The sequence below is a fragment of the Trichomycterus rosablanca genome, chromosome 19 (genome assembly GCF_030014385.1).
Source record: "Trichomycterus rosablanca isolate fTriRos1 chromosome 19, fTriRos1.hap1, whole genome shotgun sequence".
Lineage (NCBI taxonomy): Eukaryota > Metazoa > Chordata > Actinopteri > Siluriformes > Trichomycteridae > Trichomycterus > Trichomycterus rosablanca.
Window position 1 is genome coordinate 2,371,859 of NC_086006.1, and position 12,792 is coordinate 2,384,650.

A 12,792-nucleotide genomic window follows, 5' to 3' on the forward strand; every position below is an offset into this window, starting at 1 on the left:
TCCTAGAAACTCCAGTGACCTGCACAGAGCCCTGACTTCAGCACCACTCAACAACTCTGGAATGAACCTAAACATTAACAGCAGTGCCCAGCCATACAAACGCTCTTTTGACTGAATGGGCACAAATTGACACATACATGCTTTAAAAGAGGAGCAGCTGTTGTTATAGCTGATAAGGTCACACGGAGGTCGCATTATTTTAATACCACTTGTTTTTGAAATGGGGCGTCCAACAGGCTCACGGTTAGGCGTCGGAATACTTTTGTACCTGTATATGTGGTTGATGTTTGTACTCGAGCTGCTCTGCTGTATAATAAGACCTCAAACCAAAGCCACGATGGCTAAAAGCGGTCGCTTTAGGTGGCTGAAATTAGTGTGAACTAAAAGTGAAGCAGCAGTTGCTTTAAACTTCCTTCTCACACTCCTTGCTCACACTTGTCGGTGCTTCTGAGTGAAACAGGTGCTACGCTGGACGGTGCTGGACAGGGATGGATTTCTGCTGCTCTCCACCATGTGCTGGAGGTTAAAGAGCCGGAGCAGAACAAACAGCTGCCGGACTTAAACTCAGAGCCTGTTCACTTAATCAGCATGTTTACGGTCGGGCAGGAGGAAGTGTGCCAAAAGAGCCGTTATGATATGTGTCTGTGGTTTTAGCGTGGACACACACACACACGTCTAAAACTGGAGACAAACGTTCACTTGTGTAGCTGTGTAGCGTTCCAACAGCCGGCTTTCGGGCAAGGCTTCCGCTCCGAGTTTCGGTTGGAGAGTTGCTTCCTGTTTTTGGGCGGTTTATGATGTTTGCTGTCATATTGCGGCGGCTCTGATAAAGCCGTCGGCCTGCTGTTCCTGCAGCTAATCTCAGGCCGTGCATCCCATCCTGTGACTAATGTTAGTCCTAGCGTACATCCGCTTCAAAGATTGCGACGATTTCCAATAACGGTTTCCAAGATACCGCGGCATGGAGCATCAGTGCGAGTTAAATAATAACCTCAGGCCTGCCGTTAGGGGAACGCGGACGTTCCTCTTCATGTTTTATGGTTTTATAGAAGGACAGGAAGAGGCCGTCATCCAACAGACTGACTCTCTGAGAGACAGGATCAGAGAACTTAAAATTACTGCAGATATAATTTTATGGTATAGAAACTATAGACATTAAGCAGCTACTGTGCTGAGAAAAAGTATTTGCCCCCTTCTTCATTTCATTTCTATTTCTATTTTTGCATCTTTGCCACTTTCTTTTACCCTCGCAGCTTTAAGCAGACGCTTCTATCCAAAAGCCACTAATAATCACGACTGAATACAATCTGAGCACTTGATCAGGGGCCCAACAGTGCAATATAGGCAGTGGTGGGGCTACTATGCTTTCATGTTCATACTGTATGGCCTCTATACTTAAATGTTTCAGACTATAAAACTACTTTTAATATTAGACACAAATAACCCAAGTAAACATAAATGCATCTATTTTTTTTTAAATAATAAGTTCAGTTATTTATATTTCTTTAAGTGTTTTCCTCCCATTTTCTCCCAATTAAGTGTGTCTTCTGCTGCTGTGGATCCCTGATGGCAGTCAAGGAGGGTATATCGCTGCTCACGCCTCCTCCGCCCCACATGCAGCCCTTAATGGAACCCTTTTCCACCCATGCACTCTGCACAGACGCCTCTATCCGTCAATCAGGGTCCTTACACAGCGTTGGAAGACCCCACCCACATATTCCGGTCATCCCTCCCTGCAGGCACTGCCAATTATGCCCGCTAGATGGCACCCAGCCAACTGGGGGCAACGCCGAGTTTCGAATGAAGGAGTTCAGAATCTTGGCGCTGGTGTGCTAGCTGTGACACCTGGGCTCCATAAGTTCAGTTATTAAAGGAAAAATGCAGTTCAGCCCTATCTGGTCCTATGTGGAAAAAGTAATCGCCCCCCTTAGCTACTGAATCAACTGCCTAACCAAATTCACCAGCCACACCCCAGCATGGTTACTGCCAGTCCTGGTAAACCTTAAGTCACTTAAATAGAACCAGGCTAGAACGTCTCAAAAAGCAGCACATGATGCCACATTCAAGAAATTCAAAAACAAATGCAAAACAAAGTGATTGTAATCTTCCCGTCTGGAACAGCTTACAGTCACTGCTGAGCTTCCAGGACTCATTAAACTTAAATTAACATTATTTTTTTATTAGGATTTTAATGTCATGTTTTACACTTTGGTTACATTCACTAACATTCACCAACACTAATACACTTGATTTATCAGATTAAGTTTTTAATGTTAAACACAGTCGTAGACAATTTTGTATCACCAGCTCACCTCACTTGCACATCTTTGTGTTGTGGGAGGAAAACGGAGCAAATCTAAAACGCTCTGCATCTTCTTTCCCTTGACTCAAAACATTAACGTTACAGTCGCAGAAGAAGAACAGTTGTAGAAATCACTGAAATGCCAGGGCTGCCGTGCCATACATGTTCCTTACGAACATACGCAAACCTGCGACCCCAAGTTCATAACGGACACAAACAGATCGTACGAGAGTGATTCAGCACCGGGGATTTTCAGCGAAGGTTTTGAGGTGACTGTTGTTTTCCAGAAACTTCAGAAGGAAAGTGGAACACACTGTGCAGCCAGGTTGTGTGTGTGTGTGTGTGTGTGTGTGTGTGTGTTTAAACAGCTTGACTCTATACCCCTGATCCCTGCTGTGTGGTTTTTAGCGGAGCTCAGGATGTTGACTCATGAGAGTTTTCCAGGACCCCTAACTGGCCGTTTCAGGACAACAAACAGTCACAGGACTGAGCGAGGAGAAACTGTACAGCATTCCGGCGTCGTTCCTGTACTCGAAATGCCACAAACATCCAGCTGTGAAAAATTCCAGTCACTGTAGGTCATCCTTATCTGCTCCAGCTGCCTGAGATTACGTTACTCGTGCTCAAACGCTTGAACCTCATCAGTAAAAGGTTTGAGACGATGAAGGCTCTTATAGAAGGCGCTTAAATGCATCTGTCTGCAGGACACAGCTGATTACCAGAACCCGAAACGTTGTGACCATGAGGGCCAAAGGACACAAGGAGGCACTTGCTATGGCCTTGATCAGGGCCACCACTGTAGTACATATCATCTCTTACAACTGGTGTTTTTCTGAGCTTAAAGAGATTAAGACACTATGTAAAGTCACAAGTTTAATGTTGCAACCATCTTATAAGCCAACAAATAAAATCCCGCCCCCCCCCCTCCAGTTTTCCTCCCAATCTAGTCGTATCCAATTACACAATCTCATTTCGCTTCCTCTATTGCTGCAGACCTGCACTCCTGACCATGACTAACACACGTCCCCTCCAATATGTATTCAATAGCCCGCCACTTCTTTTCACCTGCACCAGGCGGGTTCATATGGAGATGCGTATCGTGTACGGAGAGTCACGCATCGATCTCTGTTATCCCCCATTGATCAGCCAGCAGAGGTCGTAATTGCACCCCTATGGCATTCCCACCCTTATGGAAAAGCCAATTATTGAGATCCGTGTGGTTTAGATTGGTTAAAGTCGTGTAATAAAGATTTACATGTAAAGAGTAAGAAGGGAAAAAAATAATAATATTAGATATTAAAACTACCATCCAATGTACCCATGTTAGCCTGGACCAGTGATGTCCAAACTACGGCGCTTCAGTGGTCCATTTAAGGGATGTTACTATTTTCATAACGGCTCGTGAGGTATTTTAGAAATAAAATTAAAGTTGTGCTGCTGTTTAGCTGGTTTAAAAAAACTGCTTGGGTGTCGCTCTTGCATAAAACAAATCTAAATCTCTCCCAGTCTTCTTTCCCCCGACTCAAAACATTAATGTTACACCTACATTAACCTCCGGCAGCTCAGAAGAAGCAAAAACAAGACGCCGAACGCAGAAGATTTCAGGCTCGCTGGGAAAATGAATATATTTTTACTCAGAGTTCAGAGGGAAGTGGGTATGTTTAATTTAAAGCAGTATAATAATCTGCCCATTAGGATTATAAACTGGTGAGTAAAATGGCAAAATCTTAGTTTACACAAAACTGTTGACCTGTAGATCATTAGTCAATTAAATAAAAAGGAAGTGGAATCGTTAGTAATCAGGTAGTTCCTATTATTATATTTTCATTTGTTTTATTACTACATAATTTGTGGCCACGTGTTTGCTTATTTTTAACTCCAAGAAGAAAAATCTGGACACCCCTGGCCCCTGGTTATCTGTTTAGTCGAAGGCCTGTTTTGTCATTCTGCCCATCATTCATCTATCCATCCAAAATTAGTCACTATGATTCTCAAAATCTGTAACACCTTATTCAGTCATGAGTTCTTGGTACGAGAAAACGTCCCTAAAATAACGACATTTTAACATTTGTATGTGATGCAAAAGCCGATGCACACACGTGTTAACGAAATGGAAATTTAGAGCAAGAATTATTCAGCTGTTGATGATTTTGAATGTCATGGTATGACGAAGTGAGACATAAACGATATTAAAAGAATGATATTAAAAGAACAGACGTAACAGGATGAGTCTTGGCACTAAGGGGGCGTCATGTGAGCGGTGACGGGAAGTCGTGTGGTTAACAGGCCAACTGCAGCCAGCATCTGATGATTAGAAATTGTTTTTTTGTGACTGAAGAGTGACCGGCCAGGCATGTGGAGGTCGAGACTCGGACCAGACACTCGTCGGTGCACCAACCGAGCGCCGTACCATGCAATGATGAATGTTAATGGTCAACTGTGGGTGCTGTTAGTGGAAACTGGAAACAACTAAGAACAGCTCAGCCATTAAGTGGTGAACACATGTTCTTTCCACCTTTTTAAACCAGCGTTTAAAAGAAAATCACTGATGGTTCACATTTGAACAACCGCAAGATGATATCAGGGAGCACCGATGGAAAATGATTCTGAAAGTCAGGGGTTTGTAGATCAAAGATAAAATGAATGTTGCAGTGCATTTTAATCAGATTCTGGGATTTTTTATCTGTAAATATGTGTGATTTATTTTTGAAATGACGTCAGTGTGATGAGAAGATAAGGAGTAAAAGATTAGTTAGTAAGTAGTAGTGATGGGCAAAAATGTCTATAAAAACCTTCGAAGCTTTTTTGAATGCGCTTCAGTTCCTATACTGATGTTCTGCATTACAGGGCAAGCGACTGAAAAATCACACTCACCTTAATCTGAAGATCTGCTCTGAATGGTGTCAGCAGGTTTATATACTCTGGACAGTAGCTGCTGATCAGTACGGGTGGAGCGATATTTAGATTTAAGTAGGTCGATCCAAAAATGCTGTCATATATGTGGCACATTTTCTTAAGTTTAGATATTTTTCCTCAGCCAGCAAGTTCCAAAATTGTCCAGCAGAGGCGCTTGACTTTATATGAATATCAGATTGTAGGGTTAAAGTTTCTGTATGTAACCTGAGATCTGAAAATTCTCTGTCAGCCTCTTCTACGTATAAACGAAACAGCGTCTCTGCAGCGTTCTTGCCCGAATCGAAGCGTTTTTGGTTGCTTCGATGCAAAAATGGCGCAAACTGGCTACTGATGAACGAAAACTTTCTAGATTAGTGGTGCAAATTAAAGAAACAGTGATTGATGTATTGGGCACCCCTGGTGTATAATGTCATTAAACATTGTGGCACGGCCTCCTCATTCGTAGAAGTGATTCTCAATGGGATAATGTGCTATTAAAAACTACCTGGAACAGTGGTATCTTGCCAAGGTCAACAAGAAAATCCCACCTGCCGGATTATGCTGGATATTATAATCTAAAAGCTACCTGTTAGCTATGTGTGTGAAACAGAAGGGTGATCAGAAGGGTGTTCATGTTATTTTGTCCATCTAGTGAGGGTGCAGCCATACCCCTATGTCCATGATTTTACCCCGTGCTTTAGGTGTGTTTCAGATGGTGTATTTAGTGCTCTGCAGGTAATGAGTTAAAAAAAAAAAAAAGCAGGAAACTCTGACACAAGCGCTCGGCCGTGCTCTTTATGATCATTTACGTCTGACCATCAAGGAGCCCGAAGGAAAGGAAAAAGCCGTCCCCGAGCCAACATACGTGAGTGTGAGATGGCATCTCTCCCGCTGTTGGAGAGCCATCAGACAGCTCACACAGCGCTGGCAACAGACGCGTATTGGACCCGGCCCTGTTTCTCTCTGGCTTTTCCTGAGTGGGTCTGGAACTTCCTGCCTGCTTTCCTGTACAGTTCAGGGAATGTGGAGTCCTGGTTCTCCATCCTGTAGGACAAACACGCCCAATACAAGAGGAATTTTCTTCAGATTAAAGACGCTGGTTCACATGCACTACAGAACGCTTATTTTGTAAGAGAACAAGCACGATAAACATGTGGACCTTCACAGAACTAAATCAATCTCACATTAAGGTTGGTTTTTAATGCAGTGTCATCTGAGGGACTGAATGTCACAGACATTCAAAATCTCCCCAGATTCTCTGAATTTATTCATAATGTTATGGACTGTAGATGATAAAATCCATACATTTGTTGTCCTGGAAAACTTTGACCAATCCTTGCTCGTAAATGCCTGAGCCTTTTATTAATGCTTCATTTATAACCAATCAAGGTATCATCACCAGCTATTTACCTGAGGAAACTTCCCAGGTTTGCGTTGCCCCGTCCCAACTGTTTTGAAATGAGTCGCAGGCCACAAATTAGGTATTAATATATATATATAAAAATCAGTAAAGTTGGTAAGGTAAAAGGGGCAACACAGTGGTGCAGTGAGTAACTCTCTTCTCACCTCATAGTGAGAAGGGCCTGGGTTTAATTCTTTATTGTGTGGAGTTTGTATGTTCTCCCCATGTCCATGTAGGTTTCCTCCTGGTGCTCCGGTTTCCTCCCACAAGTCCAAAAACATGCAGTCAGGCCAACTGAAACTACTCAGAATTGCTTTAAGTGTGTGCTGTGGGCGCCCCAAAGGCACAGCAGGATATTCCGCTAGCACACCAGTGCAGAGATTCTGAACTCCTCTGTTGCCTCTGGTCGGCCGGACGCCATCTAGCGGGCATAATTGGCAGTGCCTGCAGCAGACACGTTTCTGCTATGGCGGGATGACCAGATTATGTGGACGGGGTCTTCAAACACTGTGTAAGGACCCTGATTGGCAGATAGAGGCGCCTGTGCAGAATGCATGGGTGAAAAAGTGTTCCGCTAAGGGCTGTGCGGGGGTCGAATGAGGCATGAGCAGCAATATACCCACCTCAACTGCAATTGGGGATCCCCCAGCAGCGGAAAACAAATTGACAACAATAAATTGGGAGAAAATGGTAGAAAATGCATCAATAAAATAGAAAAAAAAGTGTGTGCTGTAAGTAATCAGACCTACTGTGACCCTGACCAGGATTAAGCGGTGGTAAAACAGACAATGAATTAATGTTAAGGTAAACTATTAAATGTTTCTTCTTTAAAATGTTTTAATTAAAAACCTTATTAAATAATAGTCTGTCATAAATCCCCGCTTTCGGTTGTAGTTGCATTTAAGCTTTTGTCCCAACTTTTTTTTTTTATGTATTTGTAATGATTATAAAGAAACTGTCATCTATAGGTTTAAAAGAACTATATTAAAGTGTAGCTTGTAACCTCAGTATAAACCAGCATGTTATTCCCTCAGTGTGAGAGTGCTGTGCTGCATTTAAAAGATAAATGAACTTTTTTTTAAGTAAAATTTGACTTTGTATGAAGTCACTTAATTCGATTAGAAGATTTTTCTGCAAATAACAAATGCCAGTAAGTTAAAAATAAACGACTCATGGGCGTGTTCACTTTATATTGGATAAATCTAATGGGCACAGTTAATTAAGTTTTTAGTTATGTAACAGATGATTAGTGTGTGTGTGTGTGTGTGTGTGTGTGTGTGTGTGTGTGTAAAAACAGTTTGTTTTGACCAAAACAGTGTAGTAGGAGACCAATGGCTGAGATACGGAAAATCTAACTGTGTCCAAAACAAGTCAAAAAAGAAAACAACGTGTTTTGAGTTTAAAATTGAAATGAAGACTGACTTCCAGCTCTGCAGCCCAAATGTTATATGATGGAAATATTTATTCTGGAGGAGCTGGAGGAACATGGGAAGAAGTGAATGAAGTGAGAGAGAAAGTGAGAGAGAGAGAGAGAGAGAGAGAGAGAGAGAGAGCCAGTATGAGTGGGTAGGGAATGTAAGTGTAGGCGCTCTTAACAAAAGCTTCTACCAGAAACCTGAAACAATAATGTGGCGCCTCTGTGTGCCATGGATGCCAAACCCTCTCCAAACATCTCAGGGTTAAAAGTGTTAAAAGAATTCACACTTCACTCTCACCATTGGTGCAAATATTTATAATATTTAAGTCTTAATATTAGTAATTATTTATTAGCTGGATAAAACTATGTGGACACCAGACCATGAGCTGGTCGGACATACTGTTCCAAAAAAACGGGCATTAATATGGAGTTGACTTACTTCCTAACACTTAGCAGCCATTCGCTTCTTCACACAGGGATCAGTATTACACATGGAAAGTCACGGGGGACAATACACTGATCTCCATCATCCTCCGTCTCTGTGCAGGCTCCATCGACCAGCCAGCAGAGACAACGACTAGGAATCCCTTCGGCCGTCCCACCTTCAGACACAGCCGACCAGCCAGATGATAGCGGAGCTCAGATTAGAACTCGAGAGCTCAAGATCTCAGCTATATCTGGACTAGCTTATTAGATCACTGTGCCATCCGAGCACCCCACAAATAGTGTTCAACATGAAGCGTACAGTTCTCTAAAATAACAAACTACAGTTCATTAACTTGTCTTTTGTGGCTAAATTGATGCAAAACAGTGGAAACTGTTAAAGGTGGACCAGTTTTGTATTAATGCCGGGGGTACAGTGAGTGCCACACAGCAATATGCATTCGGGGACCAGGTTTTAAATGTTTTCCAGGGTCTGCATGGGTTTCTATTCTGTACTCTTGGCGTTCTAGCATTTAAAGGTAAATCGTGTGCTCTAAAATAATAGCACACAAGTGAATGTGTGAATGTGCATTGCCCTACGATGGACTGGCACCTTGTCTAGGTTGTGTGAGCCAGGTGGTGCCAGACTAGTGGAAATCAATATAAGAACGATGTAAAAGTCATATAAACCGTAGACATAGTTAATGGCAGACCAAAGCACAAGGCTGGTTGAAGTAAGAGAGCAAAAAACACCATGTGGACTATTGAGAAGCAGATTACAGGTCGGATTATAGGCGCCCTCTTGTGGTCTTAATTGAACATTACAACTGGAGCTTGAAAAGAACTACAACACATTTTAAAAACAGTCTACTCACGACCCTTTAATCAACGAACATTTAAATATACAAACGTCCGTGTCTGTTTGTTTAGAATTTGTTTAAATAAGTATAAAATAAGTCCAAAATGTAAAATTGTGCCGTAATTTTATATTTGGTATATTTGGTAATTTTATATTAGTTTGTGAGGTCAGTTCTTGTCTCTGCCGCTTGATGGCGCACTGATCCCACGCTGAGGAAAATGGAATTCGCACAATATGCGGCATATATAAACTTTATTTTTGTATTTTATTTAATGAACGTTTCAAAAGAAAGATTAGAGATTTGTGCTCATTATACGCTTTATTTTATGTCCGAAGACCTATTACTGTGTGGTGGAATAACTACAATGCTAGATGCCTAAGCTAACTTTGTTGGACATGTAACATTTAAACTTTTGTTGAACATAAACGCATATAAGTAAAGGAATTTAAAAAACATTTCAGGCTGTTTAATAGTTTGTAATTGCAGTTATTTATTGCGCATTTGGGGATATAAAAAGAAAATCGGAGCCAGTTCTAGTCACTAAAGTACCAAGTAGTCGCCAGCAGGGGGCGCTGTGGTATAAATGTAGAACATACATATAGATAGATAGATAGATAGATAGATAGATAGATAGATAGATAGATAGATAGATAGATAGATAGATAGATAGACAGATAGATAGATAGATAGATAGATAGATAGATAGAGACTGATAGACAGACAGATACAGACAGATAGACAGACAGACAGACAGACAGATAGATAGATAGATAGATAGATAGATAGATAGATAGATAGATAGATAGATAGATAGAGACTGATAGACAGACAGACAGACAGATAGATAGAGACAGACAGATACAGACAGGCAGGCAGACAGACAGACAGACAAATACTTTATTGATCCAAAGCAAGCAATTAAGAGTTAAGGGCCTTGCTCAGGGGCCCAACAGTAGCAACTTAAAAATAGTGCAAACAAGCACCGAACTTGTTCGAATTTTATTTAAGGAACAAAGTTATTCAACGCCCAAAACCCCCTTGTGATAAAGTAACTGCCTTGTTGGTTACTCAGTTGACCAGTTCAGCCAATTTAATTGGAAAGCAAGTTTAGCTAATTGAACACAGACTTGTTTTCAGCAGCCCTATTGAAAATAAATGTCACTTATCTTAAACCTCATCATTAAAAGCTTAAAAAGCCTAAAAGTTTCTACAGGACCACTATAGCAAAATAAAGAAAATTCCCAAAGAGCTGAGAAAGGAAAAGTTGTTAAAAGGTTCACAAGTAAGAATCATAGGTGCTTAAAAACGGAAAGAACCTGAGCTAACTAAAAACACAGCGCTTGTTTATAAAAAGGGGAAGAAAATAAACCAAACACACCTAAATGTCCTCCGGATCATTTGTTGATCAGATGTTCTATAAACAGATAAAGTAGAAAATTCTGGGACAAAAAGCAAATACAGCATTTTACTATAAGAACGCATCAAGAATCAGACGCTGCAGTGTTAATGTGATGGTGTGGGGTGCTTTGCTACATCAGGACCTGGAGAACTTCACACATGAATGTATAAAAAGAATTAGATTTGTGGAGTGTCCTTGCTACATTCATGTTTCTGCATTACAGAATTACTGATTCAGATATTTCAGGCTAGATCAGGTTAGGTCTTAATAAACAAGAGCGTTAGTAAACAACAAATAAACAACTACAAAAGTTTAAGTCTGAATTAAATGCCTTTTAATGGCAGCAATAACTAAAAGTGGTTTTAAAACCTTTTTATAATGTATTTGTAACTTAAAGGTTTTTTTTTCTTTTATTTGTAAAATGCCTATAAATATAGTATAAATATAGCTGTAGATGATAGATATACTAAAATAGATGATCATTTACTGTATATTTAAATAAAACTGTTGAACCACATCACTTTAACCCACAAAATAAAATCTCTGAACAGCTGAGGCTTCATACATTTGTTGGGATGGAAAAGTCAAAAGTGCAAATAACCAGTTCTGCTAGCAGCCCACGTCTTCCTGTCTGTAAAATGTAAGCTTTAAAAAGATAAAGATGAAAAGATTTCAAAACAACAAACAACCCTTTAACCCGGTTATCCAACGATGAACTTCATGTATTAAACTTGTTATTAACTTCTTTAAAAAAAACAAGTCATGAACTATTAACTTCTGAAATGATAATTCAGTCCAAAATGTTATATTTATATATCAATATCAATGCTTTTTTAATTACAATAAATAAAATAAAAGTCGTTTAATAGCATCAAGGATCATTTAGAGATTTTATGAGGAGTTCTGAGTTTAAAACTAATCTCTGTTGAACAGTAATAAAACAGTAAATATAGTAGATGTGTCAGACTAGATTCGACTAATTATCAGTAACTGAAAGCATAAACTTTATCACTAATATAAATGTAAAACCCACCAGAGGTCTGTTTTTTAACTTGCAGAATTCAGAGTTAATTCTTTATTCCCATATAAAATGATTTAAGCTGCTTATGGCCAAAAATATGTCAACATCTGATCATGTAGAAAACGAAAACAAGAGCATTGATATGCCGTTGTTTCTGGCGTTCTCTCTCTTCAGGTTCATCAGGGAAGGCTTTTCACAAGGATTTTTGAGTGTGTCTGTGGGAATTTACCCCATTCATCCCAAAACAAAAAGCCTGTTGTGCTAAAATCATCCAAAAATGAATCTTTATGTGATACGAAATGTACAACAAGCCTCACGATTCTTTTATTTAAAGTGACTTACAATTATGACTGAATACAGTTTAAGCACTTAAGGGTTGAGGGCCTTGCTCAGGGGCCCAACGGTGGCAACTTGGCAATGGTGGGCTTGACCTGGCAACCTTCTGATCACTAGCACAGTACATTACCAGCTGACCTGTAACATGTACAGTGAAATGCAAATGTTTAAACAATTCTGGTAAAATTGTGGTAAAATTTTCTAATAAATATAGGGTAAAATCTTATACACCGATCTGGCATAACATTACGACCACATTACTAACTGACTGTGCGGCTATGCAGCTCCATACGCAACAAACTGTATTGCTCTGTGTATTCTGACACCTTTCTATAAGAACCAGCATGAACTTCTTCAGCAATCTGAGCTACAGGAGCTCGTCTGTTAGATCGGTCCACAGTTTTGGAGATGCTCTGACCCAGTCGTCAAACTCGCTCAAATCCTCACGCTCGCCTATTTTTCCTGCTTCTAACATCAACTTTGAGGATAAAATGTTCACTTGCTGCCTAATATACCCCCCCCCCCCCCCCCCCCACTAACAGGTGCCATGATGAAGAGATAATCAGTGGTCATAATGTTATGCCTAATCTTTGTATAGACATTTTTGGCCACATTTGGTTTTCTTCTCATTTAAGGACGTAACCTTATTCTCAACCTTTTTTGACTTCTGCCTGCTGGTGTGTACACATTGATTTCAGTGTGTGTGGTAAAAGTATGTCCAGTGGTGTGTAACACAC